Source organism: Ursus arctos, chromosome X (assembly GCF_023065955.2).
Source record: "Ursus arctos isolate Adak ecotype North America chromosome X, UrsArc2.0, whole genome shotgun sequence".
Lineage (NCBI taxonomy): Eukaryota > Metazoa > Chordata > Mammalia > Carnivora > Ursidae > Ursus > Ursus arctos.
Genome location: NC_079873.1, coordinates 91,122,184 through 91,145,411, shown reverse-complemented (window position 1 = coordinate 91,145,411; position 23,228 = coordinate 91,122,184). Strand labels below are relative to the sequence as shown.

General features: G+C 42.4%; 1 pseudogene; it reads left to right on the top strand.

Moving 5' to 3' along the window:
- The window catches only part of LOC113241186 (glyceraldehyde-3-phosphate dehydrogenase-like), a 34,142-nt pseudogene extending 13,178 nt beyond the window's left edge, over window positions 1-20,964 (top strand).
- Window positions 20,965-23,228: the final 2,264 nt, after the last annotated feature.

Sequence of the window (23,228 nt, the reverse complement as noted above, 5' to 3'; positions counted from 1 at the left end):
GAAAAAGACCAGGGTTAAAGACCGAAGAGAAAGGTCCAAGCATCCCAGATGTTCCAAATGAGTCAAGCCCCTTGACAACCTGTCAGCTGAATGCAGCCACTTGAGGGAGCCTCAGCAAGATCAGCAGAACGGTGCAGTCACCCACAGAATTGTAAAGATCATAAATAAGGCTTTGTTGTTTTGGGGTAGTGTGAGACAGTGTATTGGTTTTCTACCACTATTTAAAAATCACCCTAAAAATTAGCAACTTAAAACAGCCAGCATTTATTGTATTACACAGTTCCTGAGAGGCTGGAGCCTTGGAGCAGCTTAGCTGAAATTCTGGCTCAAGGTCTCTCGTGAGGTCGGAGTCAAGCGGTTGGCCAGGGCTGCAGTCAATTCAGATCTTGGCTGGGACTGGAAAATCCGCTTCCAAACTCACTCACACATTTGTTGGCAGGTCCCCGCTCCTTTCCGGCTGTTAGCCAGAGGCTTTGGTCCGTCACTCTGTGGGCCTCTCCACAGGCTAGTTCACAGCATGGCAGCTTGTTTTCCCCAGAGTAAGTGACCCAAGATGGACAGAGCATGTATGTGAGAGAACAAAAGAAATAGAAGCCGCAGTCTTTTTTTTAACCTCATCTTGGCAGGGACGTATCATCAGTTCTGTTGGAGGCTATTGGTCGCGCAGACTAACTTTGGCGCAACGTGGGAGGATACTGTACCAGAGTTTGAAAACCAGAAAGTGGAGATCATTTGGGGTCGTCTTGGAGGCCAACTACCACATACGGCAACAGAGAACTGGAACAGATTTATTCACAGAATCATTCTTAGTTTTGTAGCTATGGGAATGACAGGATGGTTTTCTCGTTGAAAGTTCATACTTCTAGAAATGCTTGCTGAAGATGGAGTATGTCACGACATGGGCCATGAGATTTCTTTAAAATACTTCAGCAAAAACAGTAATAACAAAAAAGGATAGATAAAGCCAGGGTGGTGATATCTTTAAAAAAATGTTGAATATGGGTGATGGGCAGAGGGAGTGCATTATCACATCCGTGTAAGCTTGGACATTTTTCCTATAAAACTTTGAAGTCAACATTTACAATGTGCAGGACATGGCACCCTTTGCCACTTCTTAAACTTGAGGAGATTTTAGATATCAGTTTTAAAATGTGCGACAGAAGAGGGACTTTTTCAATTTCTTTTAAGTCATGCAAGGGAAAGAAAAAGAAACAAGGACCACTGATAGAAGAGGATATTAAGGATGACTTTACTTTTGTCTTGGAATTGGGATCTGCGGCCCAAATCTGAGAACAAAGAATGGTTAAACTCTTCACTTTTGAAAGAGACCTCAAGGCCCAATCAATAATTGGGGCCAGACGTCTCTCTCGGTTATTATGAAAAAGCTGCTGACTGGACTCTGGTAGCCTCGAGTGTCTCTGCAGGCCGCTCCCACAGTCTGTAAAAGCAGAAGGCTAATGAGAAGGCAGACAAGCCACCATGTAGTGAACACCCTAATGGCAAGTTACAGCGGCTTTTCTCCCTCCTTCCTCTGCAGGATTAGGAGATGAGTATCTTGCTGTTGGCATGATGATTGTTCAGACCTGTCTGTGGCACTGGTAGGAGTGTAGCAGTGGGGGCTGAGGGAGCCTGGGGGAAAGCCTGACACATCCCTCTCAGAGTTTGTGTGGTATCTGCAGACACAGCTACTGTTGCCTGCTTCTCTGCTGTGAAGGCCGAGAGTTGGCTGGTACAGCCAGGGCAAGCAGATCAAGGAAGGAATGTGGTGTGGTGTTTTTGGTACGAAGGTACCCAAGAAACTCCCCAGTACTCCACAGCCCTGGCGTGTGCAGAAAGGCACCTCAGAAATCCCCTTAAATCCACACAAAGGAGGATGCAGTACAGGAAGGACGGGATCGGTAGGGCTCTAGAGGCAGACAAAAATTGAGGAAATTTTACCCAGAGAAGGGGTGGGGTGTGACTCTAACATATCATCAGCCAATATCAGGAGGCTTGCTGAAGATTACACTGTATTTTTTTAATATTTTTTTATTATATTGTTTTAGTCACCATACAGTACATCCCCGGTTTTCGATGTAAGGCTCGATGATTCATTAGTTGCGTATAACACCCAGTGCACCATGCAATACGTGCCCCCCTTACTACCCATCACCAGCCTATCCCATTCCCCCACCCCCCTCCCCTCCGAAGCCCTCAGTTTGTTTCTCAGAGTCCATAGTCTCTCATGCTTCACTCCCCCCTCTGATTAATCCCCCTTTCTTTATCCCTTTCTTCTCCTACCAATCTTCCTAGTTCTTATGTTCCATAGATGAGAGAAACCATATGATAATTATCTTTCTCTTGACTTATTTCACTTAGCATTATCTTCTCCAGTCCCTTCCATGTTGCAGCAAATGTTGAGAAATCATTCTTTTTGATGGCTGAATAATATTCCATTGTATATATGGACCACATCTTCTTAATCCAGTCATCTGTTGAAGGGCATCTCAGCTGATGGTTACCAGAGGGGAGGTGGGGGGTGAGGGGGAAATAGATGATGGGGATTAAGGAGGGCACTTGTGATGTATGGAAGTGATGAATCACTCTATTGTACACCTGAAACTAACATAATACCGTTAAAAAAATAAAAACACTTATATCTTAATGAATAAATAAATTACATGACTTTTTTAATAGCGGGAAGTGACAGGTAACATCAAGATAGTTTAAGATTTTTGTCACCTAATATCAAAGGGATATTGGAAGTAGCAGAGTTGAAAGCAATGATGAGAGGAAACAAAGTTCCATAACTGTGAACCCACTAAGATCACACAGATCGAGGCCAGTAACCCAGTTACATCTCCTAAAAATTCAAGGATACACAATATACAGACAGTATGATTGATAATAACTACCTCTGTGCTGCTACCATTTGAAGATTAGGTGCTTTTGTTTTGTTTTGTTTTGCTTGGGGTTTTTCGGCCATTTCTCGTCCAAAGACCAAATCCTTAGGATTCGTAGCTTTCCCTTTGCTACTTTTTCAAGTATTATAACAATACAGCCCCCAGTGAAGAACTTTCCTGTTGAAACTCCACAGTACCCAGCAGTGCTTCTTACATTGTGCCTACTTAAATAAATACTTGCTTATGGCAGATTTTACCAGAAGACAAGGGAGGCTCAGGATGCAAGCTATCTATGGAGTTAGACAAATTACAGGCACACATCTCACTTATTACCTATGCTTGACGAACTGAATGTCAATCTTCACTCGGTGTTTTCTGGTTTTAATACTTGGTTCTTGTTCCAGATTTCCTTTTCAGCCTTATCTGCGGGTTCATACTGCCTTGTCTTGATTATGTAATCTTATTTTTATTTGCCAACCTATTTATCTCCTCTCCTAGGATATTTGAGGAAGTATCGTCCTCCCCGAGTGTTTGCCCCACACCACCGCCTGCCACCACCATTCCAGAAAAAATCCTCTTGACTCAGTGGCCTCCATGGCCTCAGTATGGAATATCCCTGAACGTGCTTCTTCCCCTTGAGACCTAGCTCAGCTCCCCTGAACTGTCTCTTCTCTATATCTCTGTGTATCTCTTGTCCCTCTCTATCCATCTTCCCAGCTAGAAATTCTACTGCCTCCTCAGATGTGCACATACACACGAGCTCTGGTCCTGTCCCAGCTGAGATTGCTCACAAAATGACATGCGGTTTTAGGGCAATCGTTTATGCATCCCAGCAGATACTAAAAATCTCTCATTGTAGCTAATCAAAAATTGTATGGAAGTTTTCAATTGGCTTAGTCATTTCAGAGTCCAGTAGTTCTATTTATTCACGGAGATTAAAACATCTTCTTGGATCCAGCGTACTCGGAAAAGACTCCAGCTGTAATATAAGATAAATCTAAACTAAGTATTCACTTCCAAATACCTTGCAGTTGTCCCTTAACTCTGAATACCCATATATTTCTACTTTGAAAACCAATTCTAAACAATTCGTAAATATTGTGGTCTCAACGCAGTTTTCAGAGTTACTCATATAGCTTTAATAAGAATTACGGACTTTAAAAAATGGCAAATCTAAACAGTATTATATCTTATTTTTTCATTCGTTTTCCTTCCTTTTTGAAATTCTCTCCTTCCTCTGTTTCGGTGACCTGGGTATCTCTTCTCTACATGTGTGATCACTTTTCAGTTTCAGTGGGTTGTTTTTCTCTATTCATCTCTTAGTTGTTGGTTTCTTTCAAGGCTCCATATTGGAACCTCTTTTCACATTATAAGATTTCATGGGTGGGGGCGCCTGGGTGGCACAGCGGTTAAGCGTCTGCCTTCGGCTCAGGGCGTGATCCCGGCATTATGGGATCGAGCCCCACATCAGGCTCCTCTGCTATGAGCCTGCTTCTTCTTCTCCCACTCCCCCTGCTTGTGTTCCCTCTCTCGCTGGCTGTCTCTATCTCTGTCGAATAAATAAATAAAATCTTTAACAAAAAAAAAAAAAGATTTCATGGGTGATCCATCCACACTTGTGACTATGTTTAGTATCCTTATACAATGAATCTGATGCTGGAAATAGATATGCAAACAAACTAAAGTCTTTCATTCGGTTCATATTCTAGTTAGTGAAGGTACCAATAAATAAATCGATTGGTAGTAAGTGCTATCGAAAATCAAGCAAGTTAAGGGATCAAGGTGCTATTTTACACAGGAGTGTCACTACAGGCTTCAGCAGGATCATAACATCGGGCTGGGACTTGAATGAAATGACAAAGCGAGCCATGTAAGTATCAGGATATATATTTCTGGCAGAGAGAACAGATTAGTGCAAAGGCCCTGAGGCAAGCACATGCCTGGCAGATTTGAAGAACATCAAGACTAGTATGGTGGGAGAAGAGTGAGTGAGAAGAGAGTATTAGATAAGACAATGGAGTGGGGCCTTAATCTAGAACCTTACAGGCCATCATTAGGACTTGCATTTTTACTCTGATTGAAATGGGGAGCCATTTTATAATTTTCATCAGGGGCATGGCAGGATATGGTTTATATTCCTTTACCCATTTTTTAAAGATTTATTTCTTTATTTGAGAGAGAGAGAGAGAGAGCATGTGTGCTTGAGTGCAGAGAGGGGCAGAAGGAGAAGGAAAGGGAGAGAGCATCTCAAGCAGACTCCCTGCTGAACGCAGAACCCAATGCGGGGCTCAACACCATCACCTGGAGATTGTGACCTGAGCCGAAATCAAGAGGCAGACACTTAACTGACTGAGCCACCTAGGCACCCCATTACATTTTTTTAAACATAAAAATTTTGTGTATTTAAGGTATAAAACACGATGTGACATACATATACAGAGTGAAATGATCAGTACAATCAAGCTAATAAACATATCACTTCCTCACATAGTTACCATTTTGTATGTAGTGAAAGTACCTGAAATCCACTCTCTCAGCAAATTTCTGGTATTCAATACAGTACTATTAACTATAGTTATCATGCTATACATCGGACCTCTAGACTTACTCATCTTACATAACTACAACACTGTGCTCTTTGACCAGCATCTCTCCGTATCCCTCACCTCCCCACCCTTGGCAAACCATTCTTCTCTCTGCTTCTCTGTATTCCACTTTTAAGATTGCACGTGTAAGTGAGGTCATGCCGTTTTGTTTTTTTCTTTCTGCACGTGACTTATTTCGTAATGCCGAACGTCCTCCAGTTTCATCAATACGGCTTATGCTTTAAGAGTCACAGTGACTAATTCGTAATAGCCCATGGTGGGGATTCAAGGCGAGAAGTAGAAAGGCCAGTTGGGAAGCTGTCGCTACAATCCAGACAGGAAACGGGGATGATTTGCCCTAGGTTGGTAGCAGCGAAGTAGGGAAAAATTAGAAGGTTGAGAACAGATTTCGAATTTTGAGCTGACAGGATTGTTGTTTGTTTATTTGTTTGGATAAAGGTAGGGGCTCAAAGATGATTATTTGTTTGACTTGGCCAACTAGTTAAGTCTATATCTGTATCCAGACCTCTAGATCCACATAAACGTATATCCACTCCCCACTGAATAACTTCCACTAGTTTTTTGAATCTCAGATTCAAAAGTAAACTCATCTTCCCATAAGTCACTCCTTCTTTGAATAAATTGCATGTCCATCCACCCAAATGGCCATATACCTTCTTCCTCACCCTCTCCCAATCTAATTATTCCCCACGTCTTACTGAGAAGATAGAATATCTTCTATCTGTCGATTTCTCTCCACTCTCATTCCCTTTGCTGCCTTATTTCAAGTCCTCAACCGTTGCCTGGAATATTGCAGTATTTCCATAACGGATATGGCCACTATCAGTCTCAGCCCTTTCTAGTGGACTCACAACACCCAGGATAGTGCCTAATAAAAAGTCAGCAGTTGATTTTGTTGAATTGAATTTATATATGAACTCCTAGATGATGATAAATTATATATGTCAACTGGGGTGGACCATGGCACCCAGATATTTGGTCAAACATTAGTCTAGATGTTGTTGTGGGGGTGTTTTTCAGATGAGATTAATATTTGAATAAGTGGACTTTGGGTAAGCGGATTACCTTCGGTAGCCTGAGTGGGCGAGTGAGCCTCATCAAAAAGATAAGCCTTAACAGCAAAAAGACTGCCATCCCCTGGGGGAGAGAGAATTCTGCCAGCAGCTGCCTGTGGGCTTGAGCTGTACCATCAACTCTTTCTTGAGTCTATAGCTTGCCCGACTACCCTGCAGATTTTGTCCTGCCAACCTCCACAGTTGTATGAAGCCACTGTGTGTGTGTGTGTGTGTGTGTGTGTGTGTGTGCAGGAGCCAATAGAAGACTATATATATATATATATATTCTGTTTCTCTGAAAAAACCTGACTAATACAGCCCATGCATCAGGGCATACAATTTCAGTGACAGATCTAATAATATTTCATCCTACAGGCTGACATTATTTAAAAGTAGTTATAATAATCTCTTACCCTGGGACATAGCCAGTTGAAATTCAATTTGGAAACAGAAATTAAAGGAACCACACAATTTGTCAGCACTTCATAGCACCGAGTAGCAAGACACTTGCTCAGATTAGCAAGTCCCTTTCCTGAGCCTACTTCTCATCGCAACCCCCCCCCCGCAATCCGGGTAGGGTCAATTAACCCCACCCACTTGCTGACTCTGAAGCAAAAGGAATATATGACCTTAGATATATATCTTGGCAATGAAGCATCAAGCCAGCTCGAGCACTACCAATATTTTAAAAGTGTACCCTGCTTCTAGTAAATTCAGTTTTTGCCTTACTACATGACATCAAGATCTCCCTCTATGGTCCAATTCTTGCATTTGGGTCACGGTTTTGATTTTCAAGAGTCCTTGCATCATAAATTTCTCTCTCTCTCTCTCTCTCTCTTTTTTTTTTTTTAGTGTTTTTGCCCCCAGATACTAGAGTTCTAACCTTGAATCATTTTTGCCTTCAGTCAGTCTCTTCTGAGACTGTGGGTTTCTTTTTTTTTTTTTTAAAGATTTTATTTATTTATTTGACAGAGATAGAGACAGCCAGCGAGAGAGGGAACACAAGCAGGGGGAGTGGGAGAGGAAGAAGCAGGCTCCCAGCGGAGGAGCCTGACGTGGGGCTCGATCCCATCACGCTGGGATCACGCCCTGAGCCGAAGGCAGACGCTTAACCGCTGTGCCACGCAGGCGCCCCGAGACTGTGGGTTTCTTACCTGCAATCTATCTGCCTGATGTCTGTCTCTGAACTCCTTGATACCAGGTCTCCCTGAGTCTGCAGGAGAGACTAGCCTCGTGGACTTCCCTACTCTCAGTGTTCTCGATGTCCTTCTGCGCCTTTTGCCCATCTTACCACTTGCTGATTGTACCTCAGTTCTGACAGGTAATATCGTTGCTGCAGTTCAAGGAGCTGTCACCAGCTGCGTGACAACGCCAACGCTATTAGGTGAAATTTGTTCAAGAGGTTAGGCAATTTTGTCAGGGGTGAGAGAGAGAAATTAATACACGTGACCCAGATAATAATGTTTTCAAATATATTTTATATATTAACATGAAAGTATCGAATTTACCTCACCATCACTGAAGAAAATTAGCTGAAGAGAAGTGCTTCATGGGGTTGAAAACCCAGAGACTCAACCTCCGAAAAATAAATGAGTGAGGACAAGAAGGCAAAATAGCTGATTTTACAAACGTGCAATACAGTGGATGCACCAGACGGCACAGCGTCAAGAAAATGGGAAGATGAAACTACAGATCTGATAAGTTGTGACACATAAGGCTGTATTAAAACTATTGAAGATTATGTAGAATAAGGACAACGAAAGAGACTGAAGGAGATGCTCAAAGTTGGAAAGCTTTCTGCTAATGGACTCTGGGAAACAAACTGAGGGCTTCAGAGGGCGAGCCCAGTGAAGGGTATTAAGGAGGGCACGTATTGCATGGAGCACTGCGTGTTACACGCAAGCGATGAATCCTGGAACGCTACATCAAGAACTAATGATGTACTGTATGGTGACTAACATAACATAATGATAAAAAACAAACAAACAAACAAATAAATAAATAAAGTTGGAAAGCTTTAAATGGGCCATTGAGAATTCGTGTCCCCGCGGCCACATTTTTCTTCTCTTAATATTTAAATGTCCTTTCACCGAACAACTTTAAACCTCATCTTCCCTAGAGAAACAACATAGTACTGGTGATTTAGAAGACTGATCTTTAAATGTTTTTGACTATACTCCTTGATCAGTTTATGACATTTTTTAAAAAGTAATCTCTACCCTTTTTTAAAGTAATCTCTACCCCCCGAGGTGGGGCTTGAACTCACGACCCTGAAATCCAGAGTCGTTTGCTCTACCGACTGAGCCAGCCGGGCACCCCTACAATCCTAAAGCGGTTTTTAAAAATGTGCACTTAATATATGTATTCATATTTATAAGTTGCAGGCATAATAAGCAAGTATATTAAGAAATTTCAAAAGAGGCTTATAAATAGGTAGGATTAAGTTTAGAGAAATGTTATCAAATATCATATAGAGGCTTAATGGTTTTAAACATTGCTGAAATATTTGTAGGGATTTACGTTAATGTTCAAAGTGGGTAGTTTTTAAGGTTTTGCTAATCAATATAGTTTCATACTATCAATAGCTCAGAGCTTAAGACACACTATGCATTTAGAGTGGGATTCATTCATTGCTGATGATAGTGGATGCACACCTGCATTTCACATAGATTCCAGAAAAATTTAAAAATACATCTTGGCCACCTTCCAACCAGATCTGTTTGTACCATCATTTCTACTCTGTTTATGAGTGGTTAAAACAGATACTAGAACTGTCAGCCCCATCTTTTCTTGTTGGTTTGTGCTTACATTTTACTATCACCTATAGCCAAAGTATTCTTAAATAAATAAACAACTAGCCCATTGAAAACTGCATAATGGGGGCGCCTGGGTGGCTCAGTCGTTTAAGTGTCTGCCTTTGGCTCAGGTCATGAGCCCACGGTCCTGAGATCAAGCCCCACATCTGGGTCTGGCTCCCTGCTGGGGAGGGCGGGGGGGGGGGGGCGGGGGGGGTAGTCAGCTTCTCCCTCTGCCACTCCCCCCCCGCACATGCACTCATGCATGTTCACTCTCTCTCTCAAATAAATAAATAAAATCTTAAAAAAAAGAAAACTGCATAATGTAATCCACAAATGCACTAAAAGGAGCACACAGAAATTGGAACACGTGGCAATATGCCAAAAGCAGCAGGGCATTACCACCTTCTCCTCCACAGAGGGAAATGCCTAGGTCTCCCTGAGACAGGTCATGTACTCACTGTAGTATTTGACCATCTGACACGCGGGTCTAGTGAGGGTGCCCGTGTCAATCTATAATACTAAATATTGGTACCCATTAGGTTTTTCGGTTTTACTTACATATATAATTTATTATTAATTTCCCAAACCCAGGTGGTCTGCTTGCACACTTCCTAGTGTGCATGTATCCACCTTTTTTTTAAGTTTATTTATTTTTTCAGTAATCTCTGCACCCAACATGGGGCTCGAACTCACGACCCTGAGATCAAGACTTGCATGCTCCTCCAACTGAGCCAGCCAGGCACCCCATGCATGAATCCACTTTTAAGATCGTGACTTTGGAGCATGGATTTATTCTGGCAGATCTGGGTTTCTATCTCAGGTCCACCACTTACCGGCTATGTGACCTCAGGCAGACACAACCTCACTAAGTCTCATTTTTCTCATCTATAGAAAGAAGATGGGACTATGTTTATTTCACAGGGTTGTGAGAATCCAATGAGATAATGGGTGTAGAACAATTGCGATCAAGCTCAGCATGTAATTAATACACAGCATATTTTGTTCATTATTAGCAGGATTATTTTTCTAGGCTCAGAGTCTCCAGAAATACATCATTGAGAAGGGAAGGGAAATGCCTCATAGATAGTAGAATTGTCTCAGAGGACAGCCTTTCAGGATGAGACTCTCTCCAAAATTGGCCATGCTTAAGGAATCAGCGAGCTCGCAGGGAATAAATCCATTGGTTCCTGGAGAGAATATTTCATTACTATTAACTTTCCGGGATACCATACATTCCTCTGGCCTGTTTCTCTGCTTCTCAGAGAGGTAAATTTATACCTACTTGCTTAATCTTACCCTTCATCTCTGCTCTCTATTTGAAACCAAAGTTTTAAAGATTTGGCAAGGGTTAAGACACTAAGTAAATGAATTTCAGTCATTTTTTCCTATAAATCAATTATAATTGATTACGCATTTTTTCTTGATAAACTTTCGAATTGTGCTGCTCGGTAACACACACCATCAATGAAATTTGTGTTGCCCTCATGTCAGAGAGAGAGAGAGAACTCAAGCAGGGGGAGGGACAGGCAGAGGGAGAAGCAGACTCCCTGCTGAGCAAGGAGCCCAACGCGGAACTCGATCCCAGGACCGTGATCCTGACCCAAGCCAAAGGCAGATGCCTAACCAACTGAGCCACCCAGGCGTCCCTCACAATCTAACTTTTATTTATTTTTTTAAAGATTTTATTTATTTGACAGAGAGAGACAGGCAGCAAGAAAGGGAACACAAGCAGGGGGAGTGGGAGAGGAAGAAGCAGGCTCCCAGCGGAGGAGCCCCTTGTGGGGCTCAATCCCAGGACTCCGGGATTGCACCCTGAGCCAAAGGCAGACGCCTAACGACTAAGCCACCCAGGCGCCCCTCACGATCTAACTTTTAAGTGCTACTATTTCTGTTGCCTCTTCATGACTTTCCCCAGTGCATTTCAGCAAAAATAACCCGAATGGGGGAAGCACAACTCTCGTTTTACACAAGACATACATTAAATTCTCCAGCCATCCTACAGTTTATTATTGTCAAATACTGTGTATACTGGTTTTGTACTGCTGATGATTCATTGGGATTTAGTCAGACAAAAGAGTGAACATCTTGCTCTCATGAATTGTTAAATTCATTCTGAAAGAGAGTGAATTTGATCATGAGAGGCTATTCAGTTCATTTCTCCCCTTTCAAACGCCTACCTTACGAATCAGCCTTGCTCTTTCTGTTCCGCTTTCATCTCAGGGGGGGTCCTTGATGCTGATGCTGATCCCCGATCCTGCCTCAGGTCTCACTGGGTCACGCTCCAAAGTGGGGGGGGGGGGCTTTTGACACAAAAGTAACAAAAAAGAAAGAAACGATCAGAAACATTTTACATTTTAGGGAAAACATCTCTTTGAGAGAGCTAACCATTCAGGAAGCACTGACCTGTTCCCCGGCCTCCAGCTCAGAAAAAAATGTGCCTACACTGGTTGAATATTCTTACCTCGTGTTATGAACACAAACAAAGTCTGTCGATTAGCGATATCTTTGGATTAACAAGATTTCACTTTAAATAATTTCAACATCGGTGCCAACAAAGAGGGATTATGAGCCATCCATGCATGAAGAGGGATTTAAAGCAGGTTGTTTGCTTCTTGACACTGGGGTAGAAGATGAATTATCTGAAAAAAAAGCATGACAATTTGATTACAGGCAAATAAAACAGATAATTTTGGATCCGGCAGCATTTTAAGAAGCAGGTCAGGCCCGCTTGGAATCCCACGGTAGGGGGCAGGGGGTGCTTTTAAGGCAGACTGAGGGCATTTCGTTTTATGTGGCTCCGAGGACACTGGTATGTGTCCCAAATCAAAGACCAACCTTTTTTTTTTTTTTATTAATAATGATTTTTTATTATATTATGTTAGTCACCATACAGTACATCCCCGGTTTTCGATGTAAGGCTCGATGATTCATTAGTTGTGTATAACACCCAGTGCACCATGCAATATGTGCCCTCCTTACTACCCATCACCGGTCTATCCCATTCCCCCACCCCCCTCCCCTCTGTAGCCCTCAGTTTGTTTCTCATAGTCCATAGTCTCTCATGTTTCATTCCCCCTTCTGATTACCCCCCCTTTCTTTATCCCTTTCTTCCCCTACTGATCATTCTAGTTCTTATGTTCCATAGATGAGAGAAATCATATGATAGTTGTCTTTCTCTGCTTGACTTATTTCACTAAGCATTATCTCCTCCAGTGCCGTCCATGTTGTAGCAAATGTTGAGAACTCATTCTTTCTGATTGCTGAGTAATATTCCATTGTATATATGGACCACAACTTCTTAATCCAGTCATCTGTTGCAGGGCATCTCGGCTCCTTCCACGATTTAGCTATTGTGGACATTGCTGCTATGAACATTGGGGTGCATATGGCTCTTCTCTTCACTACGTCTGTATCTTTGGGGTAAACACCCAGTAGTGCAATGGCTGGATCATAGGGTAGCTCAATTTTTAACTTTTTAAGGGACCTCCACACGGTTTTCCAGAGTGGCTGTACCAACTTGCATTCCCACCAACAATGTAGGAGGGATCCCCTTTCTCCACATCCTCTCCAACAATTGTTGTTTCTTACCTTGTCTATTTTTGCCATTCTAACTGGCGTAAGGTGGTATCTCAGTGTGGTTTTGATTTGAATTTCCTTGATGGCTAATGGTTTTGAACATTTTTTCATGTGTCTGTTAGCCATTTGTATGTCTTCATTGGAAAAGTGTCTGTTCATATCTTCTGCCCATTTTTTGATTTATTTGTTTCTCGTGTATTGAGTTTGAGAAGTTCTTTGTAGATCTTGGATACCAGTCCTTTATCTGTAGTGTCATTTGCAAATATATTCTCCCATTCCGTGGGCTGCCTCTTAGTTTTTCTGACTGTTTCCTTGGATGTGCAGAAACTTTTAATCTTGATGAAGTCCCATAAATTCATTTTATCTTTTGTTTCTCTTGCCTTTGGGGATGTGTCATGAAAAAGGTTGCTTTGGCTGATGTCGTAGAGGTTGCTGCCTATGTTCTCCTCTAGAATTTTGATGGATTCCTGTCTCACATCGAGGTCTTTCATCCATTTGGAGTTTATCCTTGTGTATGGTGTGAGAGAGTGGTCAAGTTTCATTCTTTTGCATGTAGCTGTCCAATTTCCCATCACCATTTATTGAAGAGACTGGCAAATCAAAGACCAACCTTGCTTGTCTTAGGAATTTATCTTGAACTGACCATTTGCCTTGGGAAAAGGGTGAAAAATAAGAGATTTGTGACCCTTTATTTCATGATCCAAAACCAGGACCTAAGACTGAGTTTAACATTATATTCTGGGCTTGGAGGTTGACCTGGATACTCGTTCTGTAAATGGTCTTTAAAGGAAAATGTATTACAGATGCTAAGCAACCGGCTTACAAAGGAACGTTGGAGCCCCCCCCCCCCCCCGTTTTCTTACGTTGAGGACGACCTCAATTCCTGTGTCATGGTCCTCTCCGAGAAGATATAAATGAGCTCCTTGCTGGTATTCTAAAGGTGAATATTTAAGATGATCTTCCCCATTAAGAAACTGTACTGAAGCCATTAAAGTCAAAATTGTTCTCTACTCTGCCTACTGAGATTTTCCAAGAGGTATATGCAGAGTGGTCGAATATTCTTTGCAAATGTTTGGTCCAATTTGTCTCACATTGTTAGTCGCCTTGTTCTCCCTTCTAATGAATTGTGACCTGAGAGGCTGGGAGATTGAATCTGTCCCCATTCTGGGGACAAGCTAAGAAAGCCTGCTGAGAGCCGCCAGTACTGTGTATCATTTTGGTGTTTGAGGTAAAATATAAAAATAAATTGGTTCCCCAAAGAAAGATATCAAATGCATACTAAAAAACTCTTGCTGTCTGCCATTCCCATCCAACTCCCAGCAACGCTGCAATAAAAGTGACTGATTTGTATTCCCTTGTATCATCTTGCATGTTCTCCCTCTCCACCCAGCCCGTCTGTGGCTTTCTGCAGACAGTACCCTGCACGGTTACTGTGAATGGAGCATGGCCTGCTGGGGAAGAAAATCAGTGATCAGTTTTTTTCTCTTTCTGTTGGAGGCAGGCGTGCTCCGCTCCATTGAAGAAAGTTTCCAGTAGATTATGTTGTAGCTTTCACTGAAATTAAGCTTTTTATAAGACTTAACCTATAGGGGCGCCTGGGTGGCTCAGTCGGTGAAGGGTCTGCCTTCAGCTCAGGTCATGATCCCAGGGTCCTGGGATCGAGCCCCACATCGGGTTCCCCGCTCAGTGGAGAGCCTACCCCACCCTCTCTCTCCGCCCTTCCCCCTGCTGGTGTGCCCTTTCTTTCTCTCTCTCTATCAAATAAAATAAACAAAATCTTAAAACAAAACAAAAAAAAAGCCTTAAGCTATAATGCCTCTGTTTTCCTCCTTCAGTTCTCTCCTCATTCCCATTGCTCCTTTTTGACCCTCTTATATGCTCCCGGGCAATATCTCTTCAATATTTTAGGCACTTTCTTTATTTCTTTTGGTCTAGAAACACTAAACCATGTGTTAACATTTTACCGCAAACCTCTTTTTCCTCCTCAGTAATAACTACAAGTAATTCTGCCCCACCCTACTCGCATACACCAAGTTTTGTTGGTTTAGATGTTGTGGGTAGTAAAGTTTTAATGACCCAAAGCACATTATGCCAATGGAGTCTTATATCATGTTTTCAATGGCAATTCTCTTAGTTTAGGACAAGAATAGGTGTTTCACCAGCTTGGTTTATGAAATTCCAACTCTCTGTCAGTCTGCGCCTGTGGACTTTGATTAGGGGCTGGATTTAAAGAGATAGCTCCACCCAGAGCGTTTCAGTAGAGGGGAGAAATGGAATGACTGGGAAACTGGGAGATGGTCTTGATTATTTTTCAGCGGGAAGCTTTCTGTTTCACAGCTAAATGTTTTGATCCCAGCCTGAACAGCTGCTCTCTCACTTGACTTTAAAGAGAAAGGAATCTGTGCTTAATGGGTATGATTTTTTTCCTTTGAAGGTGATGAAGTTCTAGAACTAGACGGGGGTGATGCTTGTACAACATCGCGAATGTACTAAATACCGTTGAAATATACACTTTGAAATGGTGAATGTCATGTTCCATATATTTTGCGACAATAAAAAAGGAAAGAATCTGGGGGGGGGGAGAACAGGACAAAAATTACAAAGAAGACCAAGTCCCCCTTCGTGACCCCCAACTGCCCTTTTCCTACTCATCTGCCAGCCTCTAGCCCTCCTTTCCCTAAGTGTATGATAATGCTTGCTCTGCTCTGTCTATACGGAGACGCTTTTTTCTGTGTCTTTCTGGTCTGCCTTTCTGACTCAGTGCTGTATGTTGCTTGGATCAGATCTACATTGTCTCCTCAACCTTGCCAGCAATCTCATAAATGCTCATTCTGTTTACAGTGTAGGAACATACCCACCTTTTGGATGCCAATGTTTCTACTGAAATGGCTCTGTCTTTCACAGAAAGCAATCAGTGTGGAACACAACAGTGGAAACCAGGAGGATTGTGGCATAGCGTGCTCTTGGTAAAGAAGCGTGGGGTTTGGGAGGAATCAACCCTATGACTTAGCATATGCCATGGTAAAAGTGAATTATCACGAACTTCAATTTTTTTGTCTATAAAAATGGGATTAAGACCTGTCACAGAAGGGAGTTGTGACATTTAAAGATGACTATGTTTAAAATGGTGTTACATACGAGACACATTCGATAAATATGAGCTCCCTCTCCTGTTTTGTCTAACTCTGTCACTAATTGAATACAGAATCATTCCCAAGTTCTTGAACCTTTTTAACTTCCGTTTCGTCTGAGTAAAACAAAGGAGAAGAACAATGGTTTAACAGTAAGACAGAAGATGAGTAGATTTTGAACAACACCAAAAAGCTGCACCTCTCTAAAATTCCTCTGGGCTATTTTCATTTTAGGTCATGCAGGACTCAGTAGTGTGCACACCCTTAACTTTCTCATTTCATGAAGACTGGGTCCATTATGTAATCCTGTTTTATTTTATAGAAATGGCAACTGGCCATTTCCAAAATTCACACAGAATCATATGCTATGATCTTGAATTATAGAAGCAAATCTATTGAGCACATGCTTGTCTTACAAGGAGCAAACACACAGAAAGATAGAACTTCTTTTTATTTGTTTTTTTATAGATTTTTTCAAAACATTAATGTATTTATTTGAGAGAGAGAGCAAACGCATGCATGAGTGGGGGGAGGGGCAGAAGGAGAGACTCTCAAACCAACTCCCCACTGAGTGCAGAGCTCAATCCCATGACCCGTAAGATCATGACCAGAGCCGAAACCAAGAGTCTGACACTTAACCAACTGAGCCACCCAGACGCCCCAGAAAGATAGAGCTTCTAAAATATTTTGAATTTTTCTTGTTCAAGTCAGCCTACATACCATCATCTTAGGGAGTCTTTCATCAAACTGCTCAATTTTTGTTTTTGTTCCTCTAGGTTGATAGAAAATGCACAATTTCACCATTATGTATTTTGAAGTTCTTGGAATAAAAATATATGTGAGTTAACACTGAATGTCTTTTTTGTAAATATTTTTGTGCCCGCAATATGTACTGGTTGTTTCTAATATGTTACTCAAAAATTCCTTCTTTTGTCTACTCAACCACTCACATGGAAAAATTGATCCAACAAAAAAACGTATGATTTGCCAAACATTGTGTTTCTTCTCATGGACTTTGTGGTCTCATAGGGCACATAGATATTAACATACCTTATAAATTAATAAAAATTACACTCTAAGATATGCCACAAGTAAAGGTCCATGGTGCTACGAAACTGTCTAATATGGACACGAACCTAAAGCCATAGGTGTCAGGAAAGGGTTATTATTAGGTTATCTTTTCATGATGCCACACGGAAGCCTTCACTTAATTTTTATATTCTAAGTTGGATAATGGTACTGCTGTTCATTCAGTCACCTACACTTGAATTTCACAATCATCATTGATCCAGCCTTCTTAGACTTCGGCTACCTTCAGTCAATCGCTATTGCCTATCCTTCTTCTGGGCAGTATCTCACACCTCTTAGCTTTTCTTTCCATTTGTAGTGTTGCTCCCCATAATCATTAGCTATTGCCCCTTAGTTGGACTACTAGCAGCACAGTGGTCAGTGTAAATAGGCTTGCTTCTGCCCTTTTCGCTCTTCCAATCTTTTCTAGTCACTGAGGCCAGAAGAATCTTTATAAAATTGCCTCAACCACAGGTTAGCAACCTGACCCTAACTGGGTGACTGTGATGTGTGGAGTGGTTGAAAACCACTGCCTCGACACACCTTTTTAGCCCTATTTCCCTCTGCTTGCCTACACATACACAGGACCACAGCGATTTCTTAAATACCATCTGCCTTTTCTGTTTCTTCGTATACTCTACTGTTCCCTCTGTGTAGAATGGCCTCTCCTCCTTGCTTGTCTGCCAATGACAATCTTTGTGGTTGCTGTTTTTTAAGATGTTATTTATTTATTTGAGAGAGGGAGGGAGAGAGAGAGAGACAGAATGAGCAGGGTGGAGGGGCAGAAGGAGAGGGAGAAGCAGACTCCCCACTAAGCAGGGAGCCCAATGTGGGGCTCGATCCCAGGACCCTGGGCTCATAACTTGAGCCAAAGGCGGACATTTCACAGACTGAGCCACCCAGGCGCCCCTACAATCCTTGTTTTTGAAGGTTTCATTCCAGAGCCACTTCCTCCATTGGGCATTCAAAACTCATAGCTGAATTTAAGTAAATAATCTGCTAAAAGATAGTTTTGTTACTATTTTTAGAATTGTATGGCTTTTTGTTCAACATTTTATTTCACCAGATTTTCTTATCAATTTGTAGACTTTCATTATTTATTTATTTAAAGCTTGACTCCTCCGAGTGTAATTTTAATATACTCTCTACTGAATTCTTACAATATAATTTGGAATAAAATTCAAGGAACAATAATAGCAGTAGGATTCCAAGTCCAATGTACTATAGGCTGATCTTAAAATAGAGTCCAGAATAATGGTCCCCATTATCAGCTTTAGGACTGAAAGAGACCAAGAAATAAATAAGATGTAATGGGAAGCGGAAAAAAGTCTAGTTCATTTTATGGTGCCATTCCTATTTCTCTGTATTCAGTCAGCCACGGCCATTTCTTACAGCTGAATAAATAAAGCAAAACATAAGAACTAGCGTCTTAAAACATACAGAAAATTCAGTAATAATCACAGGCAAGAATATTCTTTCAATTGAAATGACTGCAATTTTGTCGACATAGTTTTTCTCCGAAGTCAAAAACGCCCATATTTTAAACCACTTTTCACATACAGCCTCTTCTCCAGTAGTTACAGGGCTCCATTAATGGGGAGACAAGGGGAAAACATTTCCTTTCGAACTTATTATATGACTTGGGTCAGGGGTTTCACCATATCTTCACTGGGTCCAGCTGATCGTCTCCTCTCCAGGGCAGGCTCTGACGCAAAACTACTGAACTATGTCCAACGTGTAGAATTTAACGTGTCTAAAGCAGGATCCGATATATTGCAGAGACGACGCTTTCCAAACCATTGACATGGTGGGCTCACCGTCATCCTAGTCCTAACTGGAGATTGCATGGGACAGCTTCAGTTCCATCTCTGACCTAATTCACCATCTTTTGATGAGCTAATTATCCATAATGGGTCTCTTTTCTCTGGTCATCCTGGCCAGTTTCTCACTGCATTTGCTCGCTCCTTCGATTTCTCTAAACTGCTAGTGTGTTTGATAATGTGGAGATGAACAACCTCAGCAATTACCAGGCATAACTGTAACTACATGAGGTCCACACAGGGAAAATAAGTGATCTAAACTTGAGAAATGATACAAAGCAGATCATAGGTTATTTCAATCAGACAGATACACGTGCTATGTGATGTTTGTTCATTATACCGACGTGATACAAGGCGTGTAGTCAAACATGCCCTATACTAGTCTGAAAACACGATCCCTAAAAGCCATAAAGTTTCGTTGTAGTATTTGTAGTTAAGCATCCATTCGTATGTTCTTATGTTTGAGATTGCGTCAGAAAGGGCTCTTTTTCTCTGTGAGAATGCTAAAACGAACACATCTCCTAGTAAACGATCATGAAGGCAAGTAGAAAAGCCTGCCAAACATACTCTCATACTGTTGCACAGAATCAGTGTTATTTGGAATACATTAGAACAGTGGCCTCTTAAACTATAAAAAGTAATGTATATAGTATTTTTATCAATGTGGCAAACTGACCTAACACCAAACTCTGCTCTAAGGACATATAAATACTGAATAAAATATAGCTATTTTTTAAAAGATTTTTTTTTATCTATTTGAGAGAGAGCACAAGTAGGAGAAAGGGGCAGACGGAGAGAGAGAGAAGCAGGCTCCCTGCTGAGCAAGGAGACCAACATGGGGGTTGAACCCAGGACCGTGGGGTCACGACCTGAGCCAAAAGCAGACACTTAACTGACTGAGCTACTCAGGTGCCTCATAGCTATTTTAATAATCATGATGAATCTTGAGAGAAAATTCCCCAGCTGAGAGAAGTCTAAAAAGAACTCAAGCTCTTGGCTCCTCCCTGTTCAATAGACAGCCCCATTTTCTGATGCAGTGTCAGCCATGTCCCCAAGACACCATGGTGAAAGCCAGAGTAAACAGATTTGGCTGTATTGGGCTTTTAACTCTGGCAAAATGAATACTGTCACCATCAATGACCCTTCATTGACCTCAACTATGTGGTCTACGTGTTCCAGTATGATTCCACCCACAACAAATTCAATGGCACAGTCAAGGCTGAGAATGAGAAACTTGTCATCAATGAAAAGCCCATTTCCATCTTCCAGGAGTGAGATCCCACCAACATCAAATGGAGTGATGCTGGTGCTGAATACGTTGTGGAGTCCACTGGGGTCTTTACCACCATGGAGAAGACTGGGGCTCACTTGAAGGGTGGGGCCAAGATGGTCATCATCTCTGCTCTTTCTGCTGATTCCCCCATGTTTGTGAGGGACGTGAACCATGAGAAGTATGACGACTCCTTTGAGATTGTCAGCAATGCCTCCTGAACCAACTGCTTGGCCCCTCTGACCAAGGTCATCCATGACAACTTTAGCATCATGGGCCACAGTCCATGCCACCACTGCCATACAGAAGACTGTGGATGGTCCCTCTGGGAGGCTGTGTCATGATATCTGAGGGGCCTCCCAGGACATCATCCCTGCTTCTACTGGTGCTGCCAAGGCTTCAGGCAGGGTCGTCGCTGAGCTGAATGGGAAGCTTACTGGCATGGCCTTCCGTGTCCCCACCCCCAAAATGTCAGTCATGGATCTGACCTGCTGCCTGGAGAAAGCTGCCAAATAAGATGACATCAAGAAGGTGGTAAAGCAGGCATTAGAGGGCCCCTCACGGACATCCTGGGCCACACTGAGGACCAGCTTGTCTCCTGCAGCTGTAACAGGGACACCCACTCTTCCACGTTCATTGTTGGGGCTGGCATTGCCTTCAATGACCACTTTGTCAAGCACATTTCCTGGTATGACAATGAACTTGGCTACAGTAACCAGGTGGTGGACCTTACGGTCTACATGGCCTCCAAGGAGTAAGAGCCCCCTGGACCACCAGGTGCAGCAAGAGCAAGAGGAAGAGAGAGGCCCTTAGCTGCCAGAGAGTCCTTGCCTCAACTCCTCTCCCAACACACTGAGAATCTCCTGACCTTTACACAGTTTGCATCCCAGCCTCCCTGAAGAAGGGGAGGGACTTGGGGAGCCCTACCTTGTCGTGTGCCATCAACAAAGCATACTGTGTCCAGGCAAAAAAAGGAACTCAAAACCAGAATGATAAGTAAGTTAGTAGTATTATGGTGATGTAAGGGCCCTCTGAATGACATATCTAACAAGCGTTCCAAAAGAAGACAGGAAGTAGGGAGAAACAGTGGTGAAAAGAGGGGAGAATTTGGGGCGCCTGGGTGGCACAGTGGTTAGGCGTCTGCCTTCGGCTCAGGGCGTGATCCCGGCATTATGGGATCGAGTCCCACATCAGGCTCCTCCGCTATGAGCCTGCTTCTTCCTCTCCCACTCCCCCTGCTTGTGTTCCCTCTCTCGCTGGCTGTCTCTCTCTGTCAAATAAATAAATAAAATCTTTAAAAAAAAAAAAGAGGGGAGAATTTAAGGAAGACATGAGTACTCAAATCGAAAAAGCGAAGCTCCAACGGAGATAAAACAAATTAAAGTGGTATGTGGAAACAAGGTAGGAAAACTGTAGAGTAGCAAATGCAAAGAAAAGTTTACAAATAATCCGAGGAAGTATATATTCCCCCAACAAAATGGCAACCATACAGACAATAGATCTCATATCAACAGCACCGGCCAGAAGACAGTGGACATCCATCATCCAACAGCTGAGGGAAAATAACTGCCCGCCTAAGGCTGCTAAATATTCAAGAGTGAAGGTGAAAAAAGATATTTTCAGACAAACACTGAATGAGTTTACCACTCACGAATGCTTACTGAAGGTGGGACTAAAGATCATCCTAAAATGAGAAAAAGGCTGAACCTTGAAGGAAGTAATGGAAATGTGAAAGGGCAGTGGTGAACAAAGAAGTGGACACCTATGTGAGGAAAGCTTGTGAGGCATCACTTGTCAAAAGTATACTACAAGGAACACTTCAGGCAAGTTTAAAAACAAGTTGGGGCTTCCACTTCCAGGAAGACAGAGATGGATTTTCCCTATTCCCCCTGCTAAGTACAATTGAAAATGCCGGACATTATATATATTAAAAAAACTGGAAGGCGGAAAAGCAAGCAAGTCAGTTATGGACTTTGGGGACCAAGGAATGATACACTGGTGAGTTCCCAAACGGAAAGATAGATACATGATAGAGAAACGTAGAAATAGATATATCTCCATCCCGTGAATATGAAGCAGACAAAAAAGCTTCAGTGAGACTTATTGTCTCTAGCCGAAGAACCAGGAAGGGGGGAGCTTAATAAGACAAGAACCTTTTAGACAACAACCAGTCTACCGCACTCAGACACCACGGAAGAAACTGTAACCTGACTCCCACCCATGAGAGCAAAGGCTGAAGGGGGAACCTAGACACTCACTCTCACAAAGCTGTAACAAGGTTCTCTGACACCACTGCTTAGGCGGTTCAGACAAAGCCACATTAAAAACAGGGACTTTTATGCCCACTGCCTGTTAATGAATCCCACCTCCATGGTGTCAGAGGGCACCCCCCCCACCACGTGGGGAGACTGAGCTTACGCTCCACGCACCATCAAGGAGGCATTGCGCTCCCTCCCTGCTGGAGTTGTGTAAGAGGAGGCCTCTTGGAGAGTCAGGACTTTTACCATTTTGTAAAGGAAATGAAGGGACCCTACCCCATGGTGTCAGTGGAAACCACAAGGCTGCAAGTTCAATCCTATCCAACAGAAATGAGTGCACCCCACTCCAGTGCCGGTGTCAGTGGAAACCAAGCTGGGAACCTTTACTTTTACTCCGCCTTACAGTAATGAGGCAGCACTTCCTCTTCCCCTGCCAGAGTAGTGTCAGAAAAAAGAGAAAGTCAACAAAAAACATACTAAGATTTCAATAAGATCCAGAGCCTCATAAGATAATATGAAAATGCCCAGCTTTCAATAGAAAATCCTTCATCATACTAAGCATTAGAATGATCTCAAACAGAATGAGAAAAGACAATCATTAGACGCCAAGGTCGAGATGAAAGAGATGTTAGAATTATCTAAAAGGAAAAAAAATGGCACCCCATAAATGTATACCCAGCAAAAGTACCCTTCAGGAATAAAGAGAAAATAAGGCATTCTCAGATGAAAGAAAAACGAAGAGAATTCATTGCCAGAAACACGGT